A 19,616-nucleotide genomic window follows, 5' to 3' on the forward strand; every position below is an offset into this window, starting at 1 on the left:
GGCTGTGACAGAAAGCCCACTTTTATAATAAGACTTCATGCTGCAGTGCCTCTGCTATGGACCCATGTTACCCTTTCAAAAACAATTACATTTGAATTTACAGATCATATTATATACCACCTATGGTTAAATTTATATTGTATTATGAATTTTATGCCATATCATACAGCCCTAGTCTTAACGCTCCAAACAAAACTAAGACAACAAAAACCAAGAACAAAACCAAGACTAAAATAAATGAGTGGCATCCTCCCTTCACTCAGCATTCAATTCCGGGCGGCAGGGTGAGGGGTTCAAGGGGGGAAGTCAAAAGAAGCAGGCCAGAGTTGTGGTCGGTATACGGGCAAGAGCACGAGATTCAATAAGACAATCAGGTTTAGGACGACTAGCTTCAAAGAAAACTATCTCAATGAGCGGGCAGCACCCAAGATGGCTGCCCAGCTTTTATTCAAATTTTATTCCTCGGAGATGAGCCTCAAAATTCACATGGCAAAATCACCACATCCAGCAGACAGGCAAATGCATTACAAACGTGGCGAGAATATTGTTGTTTCATTTTAAAAACCCTAAACCCTGTTGCTTTTTAAAACAAGTATCTGCTGAATTGGTCTGATTGCCTGTCGACATCAGCTCAAATCTAAATCAGCAGGTTTAGCCCAGGCACCCAAATAAAATGAATATCAAAGATGTTCAGTTCATGTATTCCTTGTTTTGGTTAATGCAGAGCCTAGTAATTGATTTATGATTCGTGGCAATACATCAAATGCCTCCCATTGAAGAAAAAAAAATAAACCAGTATGTGCTCATTATTAACCACATTATTAACCACAGTACTACCTTGACTATCTGCAAGGGTTTGCTTCAAACAAGCCTGTGAAGTCCAAGGTTGAGTTTTCTGCCTATTTTAGCATTGGACTGCCCCGGGAAAAAGCTACTTGGAAAACCATCTTAAGGAGACTTGTAATAAATAAATAAATAAATAAATAACCACTGTCACTATTAAATCTTCCAGAAAATCATAAATATGCTATTTCAACCTTCAATTTAGGTATTGCTCCTGCAACAAATTTATGATTTTGGTAATTAAGTATAACATGTAATACAATGTCCCTTTTGAAATCATCATCCGTCTGGGGAAGAATTATTAATCCTGTTAGTTCAAAAGACTCCACAAATTTTGTGTCCCTTTGGGTTTGGCATTACAGCAAAGGGCAAAGCTTTCTCCATCTTTTCAGACAGGCCTTTCTTTCGTCAGCCTCGTAAATACTTCAGCATGATGGAGTGTCAGGCTCCAAACAAGACTTGCTGTAGAGTAAATGGTTCAAGGGGGCATAACCAGAAAGCGTTGGTCTCAGATGTGGCAAGGGCAAAACCGAACAAATGTTATCGCTGATAGAATATTGAGTCCCTGACAAGGCATTTAGGTCGTCTCCTGTCTCCTCGCCTGTGTGGATTGTTTTACGGCTCATGTATAATTGATGGTTCAGACAATGGTCCCCAGTTTAAGCTTAAATAAACAGGAAACAGGGGTCCTTTATTGTGGAACGCAACGGTTTGTATTAAACTGAATGTGGTAATAGCCTGAGCAGACCCACTCCAGTCATCTAGGATGAATTAGGAGCATGCAAGCCTAACAATGCAGGCACCCACTTGATTAAAAAAATCAGTCAAGCCTGCAGCATTAAAGAAATGGTCCATTCAAAACCCATGATTGCTCTCCACTGAAAAGGTAGCCATGACATTAGGTATGGCAAGGGGAGAGCATCAGCTATGCCGTGCAGCTACATAGCTGGGAGGTTCAACTGTTCTCAGCAAACCTAGAAGGCACCCCCTGGAATAATTTGTTTTGTTTTGTTTTGTTTTTTTGGTAATTCTCTGCTATTAATGGAATGCATCTCTCATGTAAAGCCATGGAGATGCAATGTTCAATAATCAAAATATAAATTTGATCATATATGTACTTAGTATTGTTCTTGTAAGTCAGAATGATTGTCCATTGTCACGTTCTCTCAGACCACTTCTTGGTCACATTTAATGTACGCTTAGGATCCTGCACTTCGAGACCCACAAAAAAGTTAAACAGTTGTAGTGGTGGAAAATCCAAATTGTATTATAAAGCGTCTGTCCATGTTTGAAGGTACTGTTCAGTGCAGAGTAGTTGTTTAATCAAGTGTCATGGTGTACATTGCATGTCCATTGTAATGCTAATTTTCTTTTTGAAATATCAAAAGGCTTTAGCTGTTACAGTGGTGGTGGCTGTGGTGACCCTCTGGTATGTTTCATGATCCGTTGTATCTTCAGCAGTTCATTGCTAGGGACTAGGATTCATCTGATGGTCTCTTTATAGGACTGCTTGCTCTACCTCACTGAATAAACATTAGCCCATCCAAAACTCTTAAGCCAGGGAACTTACACAGAATAGAATGTATGATCACATTATGCCTGTACTGTCTTCTTTGCATTGGGTTCCAGTTAAGTTCCGCATTGACTTCAAGATTCTGCTTATCAGATATAAAGCTTTGCATGGTCTTGTTCCAGTTTACTCCACATGCCCTTTGTTTTCTGGGAGAAGGCTTACTGGCTGTCCACATGTACGCATGAAGTCACTGCTGGATAAAGCATTTGCTTATAGAGGCTAAAAATCTTTTAAATCCAGGTCAAATGCCTACTTATACAGTCTACCCTTCAACAACACTCCCCTCACCATTAGTATAGCTGTGTAGGTAATGTCTAGTTGTCTAGTTTTTGTTCAGTTACTGTTATTTGTGGCTTACTCATCACTAACTCAGTCTTCTCTTTTCTCTATCCTCCACCATCCACCAATGTGAATGGTACATCCCTTCTTGGGAGTTTCCTGGTTTGGAGTGATCAGGTGACATGGTTGACCTTCATGGACTGTCCTACTTGGCCCTCTGCTGACCCCATCTGATTTACGGGTCCTGATCATGTCAAGCTGAGTGATCAGGACCAGAGTAATCAGGACCAGGGAGCTCCTGTAGCATTAATGTGGAACTTGCCTTACCTTAGGTTTTGCCGTTTGCCTTTGTGTCAGTTATTGTTCCCTTTTCAGCCAGAGCGCCTGGATAATTTTGTGTATAAAAAGGAAAAAAAATCTCCCATTAGGAGTCGCCACAGTGGATCAACTGGTCTTGTTGTCCACAATTATCATGGCAAAAGTTTCATGCTGTATACCCTTCTTGATGTAACCCTACCAATGTACATGGATGGGTTACCCTCCCCATATACTTTGGGATGGTTACAGTCAAGTGCATCCTATGTGGCTGGGTTACAGACAGAATATATATTTATGTATTCTTTTGTCCATTAAAAGTTTGGACAATTTGGATTGCCAAATCCTTAATTTGGACACACACCTGCTAAGTTTTTTTTTTTTACCTTGACTGAATGTAGATATGAATGATTTTAATTAATAAATGCATTGTATAGCACCTTAAGATAAATGTCACTTCTCTCAATCCTTAGCAAGGCCTGTATTGTGTACAAATGGTGCTGTGGAATGAGGATGTTAGCGATACGGGTGAACCCAATTGCAAGAGAGTACAAGAGACTCGGTGAGTATTGCTTTTTTACTCTACAAGTCAGCTTAACACTTCAACATCTGCCAGAATTGGCATCCAGGTAAAGATATAAGTACACGAAAGTTGACAAAAACAATGTAGGGTAAATTGATCCTCGTGTTGACTCGTGATGGAAGGGTTGTGCCTGACCGAAGTCTTCTTCAATCATCTAATGCAGTCATAAAGCATTCCTATGGAAGACACTGTGGAGTGTTGGTAGTTTCTTTGTAAGCCTCACTACTAATTAGTGGCACAGACAGCTCCTTTCAATATATGAGATGATCCACTGCACACAGTGAATAGAACAAAAAGCTTGTCTATAGCTTGGTCATTGGGAGGTGTTTATTTAGTTTATCCGAAATGGGGGTTACTCCAGTCCGGGATCCGGACCGGAGTTTCATTGTTGTCCTGTGTAATGTTCCCTAATCGTTTTCACCTGTGTTAATTGTATAAAGCTGCCCTGTTCGGTTCTGTTCGCCGTCAGGTCTTTGACGTTATGATCCATGTTCACCAGTGTCTACGTCTCGGATGTCTCCCCTGTCCTGTGATTCACCATTAAACCCCTGTTCCGTGATGTCAGGTGAAAGCGTCCTTCATTCCTCGTCACTCTTCGTCCTCCTCTCTGTGCACCCGTCGCGTCATGCCCGCATGGACGTGACAGGTGCCTGAATATTATTTCCCTCAAACATTTGTGAATTTCACTGAATTAATATATTTCACCAAAACAGAAGTGTATTTACTCTCCCTCCTACTGTACATAACGGGCAACCTTACATTCGCTTCCTAGCTGTTCAGTGAGATGTTGCACTCATCATGTGGTTTGGCTGTTTCCTGCTACATTTAAATGTCAGGATTTTCTGACTGCCATGCGGACATGAATGTGAACTAATGTTAACAAAACAAAAATATTTGAGTGTTGAGTGTATGACTGGACCCCACCCATGATACCAATTTCCTTACACACCTCTTTGTGAAAACAATAAATAAATAAAACGAATGACTGCTTAAAAGGTTAGTGTTGGGCAACATAGACAACTTTAAATTTGTGTTTATTGTATGGTTTTGTTCAATGACCTGGTAAAACGTTAATGTTATGGAAATTAATGGTAATTAATAATCCAAGATCCCAGACTGTAGGGAAAACCTTTTTTTTTTTTTTGCTGAGCAGATCCCTTGGATTTGTGTTCCACAATATTTCCACACAGACAAAGGCAGATGCAGAATCTGATTAAAGATTGACGAGGGCATTAAAGACCTGCCACTTACGTCCACTGAGTGACGGCTGAGCCATGGTAGAGAGATAGCAGGAGAATGGAGCCCAGCCATTTGGGGCGAGCTGTCTCAGGCAAACATGTCACATTGCGTCAGTGGTGCCCTGACATTTCCATGGAACTCCTGTGTCACATGGACAGATCAAAAGACAGTGAGCTGGTGTCTAATGGCAGATCAGAGAGATGTGTTGGCATGTTTACACCACTGAAGGTTACATTAAGCCGGTCTGGGTCTGAAGCATGGTTCTCACTCATATTAGTATGACAAATTGAGAGATACAATGATTCTTAAAATCATTTTTTAAAAATTGCATGTTAATATTATATTTTATCATTCTTTGTTGTTTCATTACAGCCAATATTTTTATTTAAAGAATTCCACTGATTGAACTCCATGACTAGAGCCACAGGTCTGATTGATTTACTGGTGTGGTCAATACTTTTATTTTTCTCTTTTTACAGTTTTTTTGGGCAGCTTCAATGGGCATGACAGACCACAAGAGGAGGTCACAGAAGGTTTCTTTGGAGTGTGACTGAGTGGAGAAGGAGAAGTAAATTGGAGCGCATTTTCAAAGAGAGCAAATACCAGGCCATGAAGAGAGTGGTGCTCTGCTCAGAAACCCTTAAAAGTTGCTCCCAAAACTTCACAGCAAAGTTCGATCAGAAGGGAAATTATGCCTCTTCATTTGTATGGAAATAACAGTTTTACCACTGATATACACACGCAGACACACTCAAAGACACCTCACTGCCGTCGTCATTATCGTCATCTCATTTCGGGTGCTCCTGTCAGGGGACGCCACAGCAGATCAACTGGCCTCGTTGTTGGTACAAAGATTTGGCAGTAGTTTTATATGTTTCCCAACACAACACTCCCGATTTACACTACTGTAGGCTTCCTCAGATCCTTCTGTCACTTCATGTAATCCCAGACAGACATTATGATCTTAATATCAGGACTAGGGTGGGGTGCATATCAGCAATTCCAGGACTCATTGGTCTTCTGTACACTGAAGATAGTTCTTAATGACATTGGCTGTATGTTTGAGGTCATCGTAATGCTGCGGATTAAACTCCCTGATGGTACAGAATGATGCATAAACATCTGCCTGTATTTCTCAGCATCACAGATACAAGTAATCCTTGTAATGACTGTACCAAGTAATTATTAGATTTTCACATCATTTGCTTAGAATTAATGTTATTATTACCACCTTTTTAATACGGTAGTTCTGGCATAGGACCAACTAGATGCATACCAGAGGGTACTACAGAATGTTAAGATTTACATTTGTATGTGAATTTAATTCAATCAACCCATCTATTTTAGGTTTTAGCAGTTTATTAATACGTTTACTTACATTTTCTCTGTCTTCAGAGTGAACTTTTTTAAGCATAGTATATGCCAACAGTGATTACTTTATCAGTCAGATGTGTTTTTCTTCAAAGGCAATGCTATGACAGTTGATGTTGTGACTGTGTGGCACAGCCCTCCCTTTCCTTAAGTCTCTGCCCTTCAACTGCAATATCTGTATTTTCATCCTTCCAGCCCCCCTTTTGCTGCAGCTTTGAGAGGGAGACACCAGCAGTTGCACTCCTGAAGCTAAACGTCTTAGTGCAACTTAGTGCTTTTCGTCAAACAGAAGCAAAAGGGTTAACAACCAACTTATTCAATCCAATTAACAGAGAGGATCGGCACTATAGAAAGCATGAAGAGACATAAAATGCCAAAATAATTTTAAAATGGGGAGATGTGACATGTTTGATGCCCCTCGTTGCATTTTCCAGTCAGAAGCTGACATTACATCTCCAACGTGATGCAAAATTCATGAGTTGTCTGGGGGGAAGGAACCAGACTTGTATGCGAGGTGATGTCAAAAGTGCTGGTCCCATCTGAGGCTATGGGCAGGCGGATGAAATCACATACCTCTCAGTGCACTAGATCAACTCAAACTTTTCTCTCCTTTCCCTTCCTGTTAAACAATGACCTCATTCTCCTGGACAATGTGAACTTCTGGTTACCGTTCTGCTGTCCCAGTTCTGCTGTCCCAGTCCACAGAAGTTGGCAGCAGCCAAAGGCCACTTGAAGGAATGAATCATTCATTGAGCAACATATCATAGTCTTTAAGATGGGTGTCAAATGTACAGTACAGTATGACTACATATCTGACACTAACCCTAATTTGCTGACCTTGTCACTGTGCCTATACTTACAACCCTTGATAGCACTTCACCAGATGAAAGCTCCTGCTCTGAAATAGCTTCGTCACCTGATCTCTTGGATTCAGAAACAACCATGACTCTCCTCGTGGCTTTCGTCTGCTCTGACTTCATGTACCTTGTCCACAGACCACTCCATCACATCAAAGTGGTCTTCCATTTCGAAGGAGTGGCACATGAGGCCTGCCACAACTTTCCGCTGGGCCTCAGGCAGACCCCCTCTTGATCTGTGAAGAAAAATGTAAGATTTAAGCCATTTCAGACACATTTCTCATGAATTGCATGGGGGCCTCGTTCTCCTTTAATAGCTCCTCCGTTGAGTCCAAGGGCTCCTATCTAGCGTACGGTGGAATTCTGTCCTCAATTTTGTTACAGCCCTCTCCACTCGATCCATCCTCTGGTCAACATGGTGCCTTTGTTTGCCCCCTGTGCCTCTTGGTCTCCATCTTTTTTAGGCATCTGTGTTGAGTCACCTGGCAGGAGGGGTAAGAGCAGTCGAGCCGCCCACTTAGCCTGACATAATTTGAAGGCCATAAGAAGCTTTTGCTCCCTCCTGTCCTCAATCTGCACTTGTTGGAGGGGCTCTTGCACATTCCAATACTCTATATTGCAGAGAAGACATTGTGTCTTCTTGTTTGGCATCTAAGACAAAAAAGACAATCAATATGAACTTTAATTTATTTTGTGCATGTTTTACAGAGTAAAATGTTAATTCTCAAGCTTACACTTCTCAATCCCTGTTGTCTATTTTTTGAGTGAATTCTGATTGCTGGAAGAAAGGGTAAATAACAAAACACACTATTTAAAATACCCACACTTTTTTTATTAAAAACCCTAACCCACAACAACATTTAAAGTATACATTTGAGGCATTTAGCAGATGCCCTTATCCAGAGCGACTTACAACATGCTTTTGTGTTACCATCAATGAAGTAATCAGTTCTGATCTGGTGGAGAGATCTGCAAGTTGTCCATGTAGATAGCAAAAGCCTGACGAGGATAAGAAACTGCTGGAATGAATATTAGTTCGTTCTTGGTTGAATTGAGTATTAGTTGATGGGCTGCTATTCAATATGAAATGTACATCTGAGGGTGGAAAAGAGAAGATTAGTTGTGTGTCATCAGCTTAGCAGTGGTAAGATAAACCATGTGAGCAAATGACTTCACCATGTAGTCTCGTGTAGAGGGAGAAAAGGGGAGGACAGAGTACTGAGCCCTGAGGGAAGCCAGTGGAGAGTCTGCGTGAGACGTGGATCCTATGCACTTGGCTAAAACCACTCATCAAGGTATGAAGCGAACCAATGCCAAGCTGAGCCTCGAATTTCAAGTCATCTTAGGATGGACAGGAGAGTCTTTTGGTTAACTGTATCAAATACTGCAAAGATGTAGAGGAGAATAAGAACAGATGACAGTTTTGCTGCTCTGGTGGCATGTAGCTTCTCAAAAACAGCCAGATTAGTCATCTCAGTAGAATGATCTGCTCTGAAGCCAGATTGGTTAGGATCTAGGAGGTTGTTCTGAGACAGGTGATGTGATAGCTGATTGTAGACCCAAAGTTCAAGGACTTTAGAAAGAAATGAGAGAAGAGACACTGGTCGGTAGTTGTTGATGTCTGCAGGTTCAGCGGTGGGTTTCTTTAAAACAGCCAGGGTTCTGCCAATCCAGTTGGCACATGACCAGATGTAATTGAAACATTTATGATGTGAGAAATGAAGGGGATAAGATCAGTCGAGATGGAACATTGTGGAGAAGATTGGATCCAGGGGACTTAGACTGTCCATTTCTTTAGTTAGTCCAAGTTGAGATCGCCCCCAAGGACCAGTGTGCAATCCAGGTGTTTAGAGAGTGCAGTAAATACAAGTGAAGGAATGAGTCAACATTTGCTGAATCAAATTGGGAACAAAACTCTGGCTGCTCCAGGTTTTCATTTGTGAACTAGTCCTTACACTGAAGCCTGATCCTTTCAGCTTCCCATTCCTTCCTGCTCCTTCTGTTTAAAATATCTAAATTTGGCAATGATGGGATGCGGTCTCTGGGCCTGGAGATCAATTACAGTCTCTTATTTTTTTTTTTGGAGAAAGAAGTTCATTCTTGGCTGCTGAAGCTGTCTTCTCTTCATGACTGTCAAAATACCAGTCAATGTATTCCTGAAAAGTTTCTAAATTCTCCTTGCTGCCTTTGCTATTCATTCAAAAAATCCCACCAGGTCTCCAGTGTCTGACGTCACCTACAGCATTTCCGGTATTCTGAGTGAATCCAAACTTGATGCAGGGGGACCGGCTGACACCCCGAACTCACTCAGAAGGCTTTTCTGTTTTGCCAAACTTGGTGAGTGGGTAGTAGGCTACCATCAGAGGTGGCATGTCAATTTTTCGACCCTAGCTTGTCGACCTCAAGCCACAGGTCTGAAGCTGATGTCACCACATCTGGACAGTCCTGTGTACCTGTGAGTGACATTTCAAATCTCTAGCTACTTTCTGCCCCTTCCTGGCCCCTGTTTTGCTGATTTTTGTTAGGGTTGAGCCAACTGTAGTGCCTGGCATCACCAAACTCAAGCCACTCAGCCTTTCTTGCTCCACCGACTTGACCTCAAGGTTTGGTGGCCCTTCATTCTGGTGATTTTGACATGCTTTGGGCTGCGGTTTGGAGTCACCCTTTCAGAACTCGGCAAGCTTGTAGTAGACCACTGCCTTTGCACCCCCAGGTCACTAGGGTCACGAGTGCAAATTCTATTTTTTAATCCTTATAAAAAACACATGGAGAAGGAATTAATAGTAATTAATTGTGCCTCCTATATTGGGTGTCATCCGAAATCTGGTTCCAAAACTCCAAAATACGATTTCTGTTGTCTGCCATGCTGAAAACCCCATTGGATGCATAATAATCAGGATAGATGCACAAAATACCACCAATTATTTACAAAAGAATACTGAAAATTTGCATTTGCCACTACAGATACAAGATTTTTTTAAAATCAAATAATGTGCTTTCTAGAGTGAATAATTTGAAAACTGACCAGTAATTTGAGAAATCTTTCTATAAATTCATGGAATTCTGTATCTATTTGAATTTACATTGACATTATTAGTCATAATGTAAGTATTTGCAATGTTGTCAGTGGTTGGAAAAAAATATTTCAGTCCACATATCTATAATTGTTTTTGGCAGCCTGTTTTAGTTTTATTCTAGTTTTTACAATAAGCTGTCATTTTAGTTATTATTAGTCGTTCAACGAAAATGAAGAAACGATTTTGTGTAGTTTTTATTTAGGATTCAATTTTTAGTCTTTTTATTGTTTGTTAACAATATTACATGATATTTCCTTATATTCACGTCTTATCTTCATCATGTCAAAAAGGTACGTAAATGAAGATATTTTGTATATTTTGTTGACGAAAACACGAATATGAAGACAATTAATCAATGTATGGCATCATTGAACTTAAAAGTGGTTTTAATACTTTAGAAGCGAGCTGAACTTTTTATTTCTATGAAAAACCTAAGGAATCTAAATTCAGATGCCAATAAATTATAATGCATAATATAGACCTGGCAAGTGACTGTGTAACAACAAAACAAAATACATTGCTGCAAGTTCTTTTTGCCTCTGTAATTTTCATAATGTTCGTGTCTTTTTTATGTTAACAGGGATTTTAACTTTCTCTTTAGTTCACACTCAGTCCTTCATTTTCTGTAACTACTCACAAGCTGACAACAATGTACAATTCAGAGGAAGATATCTAGAGAACCCAGAAAAAAACCTGTGCCAACATGGGGAGAGAGAGACATACAATGTCCGAGTCGGAATTTGAACCCTCATCCTAAGCGCTGTGCCCCTATGTGGCCTTTATTTATTTCATTAACCCTAAAAATGTAAAATTATCTAAATTCTAAAAAATAAAAGTATTAAACATTTCATGCTAATCTGACTACAAACATGAGGTGGTTTTGTGTATTGGATGTGTCTCAAGCATAATGGCAGACCTCTTCAAATTACAGGTCTGAGGCCAACCAGAATCACTCATCAATTAAACTTTGTAAGCTTAAAAAATTATTTAAGGGCTTTTTTATTTCTTTTCAGGACATATGTTCAATGTTGTGCATTATACTGTAAATTGTATGCATTATTTGCTGTTCTGTTCCTATTCAGATTAGGATACTGGGGTATGGAAATAACAGCACAGTGGGTTCTGGGTGCTCATAACTCATATAAATGTTACATAAAAATTGCAATTGCCCATTGTTCTCCCCTCTTTTCTCATCTATTGTACAGCATAATGCATGCTGCTTTGCCTATCCCCAGGCACAATTATTATTGTTTTAGTATAATAAGTCAAACCTGGGTTTTATTATTAGCTATTATGTGCAAAAACTGTGATTATTAATCTAATTCAGTGCACTTAAGTCTTGGAGAACACTGCACTGACTGCTCTATGTAGGAGGGTCGACCCTAAACAACTTGGGGAAGCTGCTGTTTAAGCTACAATTCAGACAGGCTAATGGCCAAACTCATATTAATCTCAATAAACTGTTTGTTCAGCCTCGCTAGGTGCAGTGCCAAGGCTTCCAGAGATGTCGTCATTTCTTGGGGTGATATCCCCCGCAAGCGGCAAGGGTGAGAAGGAAATGCAACACGTTGTTTTTTTTTTTTGATAAATTCTATGATATGGGAAGGCACTTTGGTGTTAGGTAAATAAATTTTGCCCATAGAAATCTAATGAAGTCTTTGGTGACCAATTCCATCTCATTAGCATATTTGCACTCGGTATGCACTCTGAGAAAAGCAAATTATGAGTCAACAGCTGCTCAATTTACAACTGATTGACTTAATTACTAGTTTTGATGGCTTCCCTTTTTTTCACATGCCAGATGCATTTGCTGAAACCTACTCAGTCCTCTGCGCAGATGTTTGGCAACAATTTTCAAACCTCAAGAATCATATTGGACTTTAGATGCCTTTAAGCGCTAGTTAAGTTGTAGATGTTTAGAGAGGACAACAAATTAGCTATATAAATAAATTCATTTGTGGCTGGGATACCAAATTAACAGAACAGCTCTATCTCCAGAAGTCTAAAGGTAGTGGGTCGAGAACTCAGTTAAAGGCATTAGCTCCTCAAGCTTCCTTTTACTGTCCAGTTTTTGGTGGTCACTTGGAGTCTAAAAGGGCCTTTTTATTCAATATAGTCTAGATGTTCACATGTCTTGGTCTCTGTGTTGCATCATAGTATTTGTGGATTCAGGTTATCTGTCATCTGTTTCTCTTGCTTGTTCTTAATCCTCATGTCAACGTTTTCCAAATTCAAGGCCTGCTCCTTGCTATTGGGTTGGTAGATGTTTGGAACCCGCCTAATTATTGAACATGTCCATTTTAAGAACATAATTTCATTTCACTTTTGTGAAAGCCAAAGGAAATGTTCCTGTCACGAGGCGAATTCAGTGACGCAATTGCAGACATACTGTGAGCGGGGGGACAAGCCGTCGTACAGGGAGAGGACACTGGATAAGCTGGGGAGGAGGACCGGAGGCGTTTGGTCTGTGAGGTTGAGACTGGGCGGCAGGGCAGCAGGAAGGTAGGGGAGAATGGATTCACGTCTTAACACAAGGGGCAGGCAGGCTCAAGGTCAGGGACAGAAGTCGTGGCTAGGAATTTCAATTCAGGAGTTCCGTCGTGGTTTAAAGGGGGTCAGGCAATTCTCGAAAGTCAGGGGCAGGCGAAGGTCGTAGTTCGTGTGTCGAATTATTTGGCCGTGGGTAAGTGAGCTAGTGTCTCTGGTGAAGAATCTCATTCAAAGAGCTTTCATTTCCGGGTCATTGTCCCCTGGCTGGTCTGCCACTCTCTGGTGGGTTGGAGGTGTGTTGGCCATGACAGTTCCTCATTCAATAAATGTAAAAAAGTATTTGCAAAGTGTGTCCATAAAACCATAGTTCAGCATTAAGTGCCAGTGGGATTTTATTTCTGTACAGAATTCAATTGAAATTAAAGTCACATAGTTTTTTAACTATAATTGCATTCTATGTTAAAACAGTAATTAAAATATCTAACAATAGTAAAAATAAATAATAGTAAAAGCCAAGGAAAAAAGATTCGTTTTAAGATAACTCTTAAAAGCAGGAAGTGATTCTGTTTGTTCAATGTATTCCTTAATATCGGGGTGGATCAAATCAGATAGATACTGTGGATCAAGGCCATTCAGACATTTAAATAAAAGAATTTTAAAATCAACCCTGTGACAGATTGGGAGCCAAAAGCTAAGACTGGGGTAATATGCTTGTATTTCTTGATGCAGGCTAAAGGTCGTGTCCCCGGCATTTTGGACCAGTTGTAATAGATCTAGAGATGTCTGAAAAGAGGAAAGGGACAAGAATGGAACCTTGTGGAACGTGTGAGAGCCACATCCCTGAATGCCCACCCAGTAACATAAGCGAGACAGAAGAATCTGATGGTCCACAGTGTCAAAGGCAGCCTTTAGGTCCAACAGTACCAAAGCTAATCGGTAGCCAGAGTCAGTAGCTATAAAAATATCATTTAAAACCTTTAGCAATGCTGATTCAGTGCTATGACAACTTTTAAAGCATGATTGTAACACCTCAAGAGTGTTATGTTTGTTCAAAGATGCTTTCAATTGCTGGTAGACAATTTTCTACAATCATTTTTTAAAGGAAAGGAAGCTTAGAAACAACTACAGGCTTAAAATGTGTAGGTACAGATCCAGTTGTTAGGCTACAGTTTATTAGTTTGAGCAAATGAGGCACCAGGATTGAAAAAAACGTTAAAAACCTATGGAGGAATAATATGATTGGGAGAGCTTGCAAGCTTCATGTAGTCAATAAGTTCTCCCAGTTGTTGTCACGGTCCCATTACTGGACCAGAACATGAGCACATGTAGGAGGAGACGAGGAACCCCGGTGCTGTGTGACGCAAGGAAGCAGGTAAGTTCCCTCCAAATTACTATGCGAATGAGTGTTCGTGTTTGTTCGCATTTCAATTTCAATTTGGGATGAGACAGGGTGAGAGGAAGGAGTAGAGAGGAGATGAGAGGAGAAGAATAGGAGCAGTCTTACTTTTAGCCGATAGATATGAGCCGAGTCGAGTTGTCATGCGTCAATCATTGACTGAGCGGCTGGCAGTGGCCATCATGCCTGCTTATAGGAGTCACGTTACCTTGTTTCCGTGTTACTCCCAGTCACATGGATGGAATCATGTGACAGTACCCCCATGGGTATCGGCGGTCATGTTGGGCTGACGTCCGGCGGGTGGAGGTGATGAGGGCCGACCGCACTGTTCATCTGACGGGCCGAAGGGACCCCATCTGCGGGCACCTGGTGGGTGAAGATAACCGGTGGCAGGGGAAACCTGCAGGTTATGGGCCAGCTCTGCCCAAAGGAGGTAACCGGGCCAGGTGTGTTGATGGTCTGACGCAAAGCACTACTGGTATTGTCCCAGCCATGGATAAGCAATCCACTATGATAAGGATGGTGGTCATTCCGTTGGTTTCTGGGAGACCAGTGATGAAGTCCAAGGCGATGTGGGTCCAGGGACGATGAGGAATGGGAAGAGGATGCAGGGTATCGACAGCAGGAGTGTTTGGACGGCAAGTGTTGGGGGACGTTGGTGGAGCCAGGGTCTCCAGGGACCACTGGAAAGTACTTAAGATGTGGTGAGGTAGAAGAATGGGTTCGGGAGATGAGATGAGATGAGATGAGAAGAGGAGATGAACAGCTGAGATGAATGAGAAATGAATGATGTCTGGTCCGGTATTCACGATGGACAAGCGGCGGTAGTTCTGCGCAGACGGCTTCAGGCCACTGTGGAAACGGCACCTCGTCTTCCATCCACAGGCGCCCGCCGCTCCAGTCAATTTCCGGCTCGCCCTGCTGAATGGACACTTCTCACCTTCGACACCACTAGACACGGGACTGAAAGGCAGGTACAAGGGTGCTGAAAGCGTCCTCCTGGTGAGTGGTGGCTCCTTTGATCTCAGTCCAAATGCGGTCGGGTCGTTCTGTCACGACCATCTAGCATGGCGAGGCAGATGAACGGAGATGACAAGAAGAGATGATGAGGAAGAACGTCATGAAACCGGGGTTTAATTGGTGAAGAACAGGAAGGGAGACATCCGATAACTGATGAACGTGTAACATAACAAAGACCCAATGGTGAACAGAAACGAACAGGGCAGCTTTGTACAATTAAACACAGGTGAAAACGATTAGGAAACATTACACATGACAAACGTGAAACTCCCCTAACCCCTTCCGGACCGGATCATTACAGTTGTGTTGTGTGACTGGCTCAAACTGGTCTGAGACTGCAGGACGGGTAGTAGTAGCCTAAGTGGGTAACACACTCGCCTATGAACCAGAAAACCCAGGTTCAAACCCTACGTACTACCATTGTGTCCCTGAGCAAGACACTTAACCCTAAGTTGCTCCAGGGGGATTGTCCCTGTAACTACTGATTATAAGTCGCTCTGGATAAGGGCGTCTGATAAATGCTGTAAATGTAAATCTGTAAGGAGGGATCGTAAGCAGGAGGGCACTAAGAGGGCACTAAGAGGTTTAATTATGAAGGGAGAGATGGAAAAATATACAATGAGTTGAAACGAAGGCTATTATGTTTTAAACCTACCCATTTCCCCACACATTTCCTTTTCCTCTTAGTGTACCACTGATAGCATTCACAAAGAAAGCTGTACTTATCTGGTCCGGTCAGATTCTGTCAGACTGGGCCTAACTTTTTTGGCTTGAATACAGCTCTACAATGAATACACTGTACCCTTTCATTTTTAAGCTCTCTTAGATTGCTGTGAGCACTGAGGAAATTTGGCAACACCATGACAGCCTAATCAATCTCACCATAGGACTTTTTGTGACTGCAGACCCCATAAGGAGGCAGATCTCATCACACATCTCATTCCGGCATCATTGCATAGCCAACAAAGCATTTGTCATTCATTTGCTCCCCCTCTGCTTCCAACAAATTAAGGTGTGCTTATGCATAATGGATATCTGCATAATTACGGTGTCAAATTAAGTTATGAAGTCACAACTGAACTAAAGCTTTTGGGTCACTGTCAGTGGTTCTACTCTAATTAAACTAAAATAAATGCCAAACAAATGGTTTACAGCAATAAAAGATCTTAGGGGACATTACATCCATGATCATGTAAGGGATGTTCCTCTGTACCAAGTTACTGTACCTACAAACAAAGTAAATGGAGGAAAACAGAAGAGAAAGGTTGTTTTTGGTTCCTGATTTAATTTCAGTTTTAGTGTCTTTCAGTTTTTCTAGTCTTTGTGTCGAGCTGTCATTTTAGTCTCTATTAGCCTTAGTCATGTCCATACTCTTTTTAAACTAGTCATGTTTCAGTCAACTAAAAGTTCTTTTAGTCATATTTTAGTGTCTTTTTTTTAAGAAAGCAATCCTATTTAACCTAGCAAATCAACCTAAAGTACCTAGTAAATCAAACACAAATTAAATTAAAACAAAGTTATCTTATTAGTTTTCTTTGTGGAAAACTCCAATAAAGTGTTGCTCATAACAGTCATGTTTTTGCTGTTGACAGCATCTCTTGAGAAAAAAAGATCTGTGTTAAAAAGGTCAAAATGGATTCCAGCACTATCGCTATATATTTATCAGAAAACAAATTGCTTCTAGCATGTTGAAATGCACTGAAATGCACTGACACCACTCCAAAATGGCAGTTAGTAAATTGCAGTTAAATTTCTGTTTAATTCTGTATGTTTCAACCCAGCAACATAGTCTCAGATTAGCCCCAGTCAGTCTTTTAGAAACAGACTGTATGATAATGATAAACACATTTAAAATGCAAAGCCTCGCTGAGTGGGCTGCCTCACTTTTCAGAGAGGACCTACTTGTTATGCATTATGCCAATTTAACTATGACTTTTTATTTCTAGAATCAAACATACTAATCACAGACTCTTACTTTTACACTTCATGTGAACTCTGGGTGAACACAGAGATGAGAACGACTTTCAGGAAGGCTTCACATAACACAGATTAAAGAGACATACAGGGCTGCCATCTTTGTTCCTGCCTCAATAATAAAGCGGTAAAAGCTCAGGCTCTATGCTAAGCCAGAGTCAGACATGTTTCACTCGGCAAGGTCACCGGCGGAGAACAGACAGCGAGAGCCACGGCTTTGAGATGGAGGGCCACGTCTTGCGCGGGGAGGGGGTGGGGTGGGAGCGATCGCCCACCATGGCTCTGTGTGACTGTCCTTGATGCTAAGAGAACTCGAAGGGCTGCGAAGGAGGGGAAAACAATGGGCCCTGAATTGAAAGCGGCGCCTGCAGGGAGCTCACCACCACAAAAAGAGCAGATTTTTCACACCTCCCTTTCAAATGGAAGATTTCAGTTGTGATCTCTCTCTTTTTATTTACTTATTTTATTTGCCACTATACTATAGACTGCCTCATGTCACAAAGAAACATAAGAAACATCTCTTCTTTCTGTCACCAGGAGTGATTAGGAAAAAAAAATCCATGAATTAGACAAAGAAGTTTTTGGCTTTTTGCTCAACCAATGCCCTCACAATGCATTTATATCCTGTTACTGATGACTGTTCAGTCGTGACGTTCTCAAGAACAAACATGAACGTTCTCGGCATGTGGGGACAGAGGTAAAGAGGATGCTAGATGTCATCATCCTGCATGGAACAAATGCACTAATTCAGTCTGGAAAATTACTTTGAGGCAGTCTTTACAATATTGAGATGAATGCTGCGCCCACCACTCGGCCTAAAAATAAAAATGCGACGCCTTTTTTCATGCCGACATTCCTGATTGACTGCTCACAACACTGAGGATTTTATTACGCCGCTGTATTTCAATATGGCCTCTTAATCTACACTGTGCAAATACCTTGAACCACATTGTGTCACGCTACGCCCATGATGAAAGCAAGAAAACTGAGAGAAAGCCTCAACGAGACCTTATTATAGACCCGTTTCGTATGAAGGGCCTCTGAGCAGGAAATAACCTAAGGAATCAAGGCAAGGAGCGAGGTTTATTTCTTCACTGCCCAAGCAAGAAGCACTCTTGTGTAGCATTGCATTCTGGAAAGAGTGACAAAGCGTGGCCTTGCTAGAGCCCGAGGGCTATGGAACAGTGTGAATTTCTTGGCATGCCCATGTAAACAACGTTGTTTGGCACTACAAAACAGGAACCCGATCTGACAATGGCGCCCACGGAGGCAGAATCATTAGTTCTGTGCGCCCCTCAGTAAAGCGACAGCACAAAATGTCCTTGCCACAATACAGCACTGCGACTTCGGCTCCCTGGCTGGCACCACCAGTGTGTGGGAATGTGCAGCAGGAGCCGCGACTACTATGCATTTGTATGTCATGTTTACTCCAGTGGCCTGTGGCCGCTACAGAGTACGGAGTCTATGTGTTGCACTCAGTATGTCCGCATAAAAAATACTCATATGAACATGCCAAATTTACATTTACATTTACAGCATATATCAGACGCCTTTATCCAGAGCGACTTACAATCAGTATTTACAGGGACAGTGTCAGGATTGCCTGCAGCTGGGCTCCACACCTGACTCCAATCCTGATGCCCCATAAATGCCAGAGACTTCCGCCCCTTCGAGATCTCCGGCATTCTGTCACGGCTACGGGCTTACGGGGGAAGGAAGCGCAGAGGTTTGACATGCTGGGAATGGGGTTTTATTAATAAACAAACAGTAAACACAAATAAACAATGGCGCGGTGGCCAAAACGGGAAATAAAGGGGAATAAACTTAAACAAACCCGCAGGCGTGTGGCGATTGCCAGAACTGAAAATACTAACACCTACACGGTTACAATGTCAAGTTCACAAAAATGCCGGAGATCTCGAAGGGGCAGAAGTCTCTGGCATTTATGGGGCATCAGGATTGGAGTCAGGTGTGGAGCCCAGCTGTAGGCAATCCTGACAGAGCCCCCCCCTCCAAAGGCTACGTCCTCGGAGCCCCAGCAGTACCATCAGTGGAGGCGGCGGGGCGGACGGCGGCAACCACAGGGCTCCTGCCCTGCTGTATCCTCCCCTTGGAGGACCCGGTCCCTCGGGCTGGCTCCCCGGCGTGGTCAGGCGTGGCGGCCCCGGTCCCTCGGCCTGGCTCCCCGGCATGGTCAGGCGTGGCGGCCCCGGTCCCTCGGCCTGGCTCCCGAGCGTGGTCAGGCGTGGCGGCCCCGGACCCTCGGCTTGGCTCCCCGGCATGGTCTCGCGTGGCTGCCCTGGACCCTCGGGCCTGCACAGAAAAATCAGGGCCGATCTATCCGGGTACGTGCGGGCCCTGTCTCCGCACGTCCCCTCTGACACGTCTTGTGTCACCCCCTGTACCGCGCAGGGAGATTGTTCCGGAGCCTCCGGCGACTGTTCCAGGCACCTCAGGCTGGTGCCTTCTGGGACTATGCAGCCCCTCTCGCTGCACGGCCCTGGTGCCAAGGGGGGGGCATTGCCAGACCATCCGGCTAGCCCCTTCTGCGTCCGTTGGGACAAGCAGGCCCTCTTCCTGCCTGTCCCAGCTGGGTCCT

This window comes from Denticeps clupeoides, chromosome 19, assembly GCF_900700375.1.
Source record: "Denticeps clupeoides chromosome 19, fDenClu1.1, whole genome shotgun sequence".
Lineage (NCBI taxonomy): Eukaryota > Metazoa > Chordata > Actinopteri > Clupeiformes > Denticipitidae > Denticeps > Denticeps clupeoides.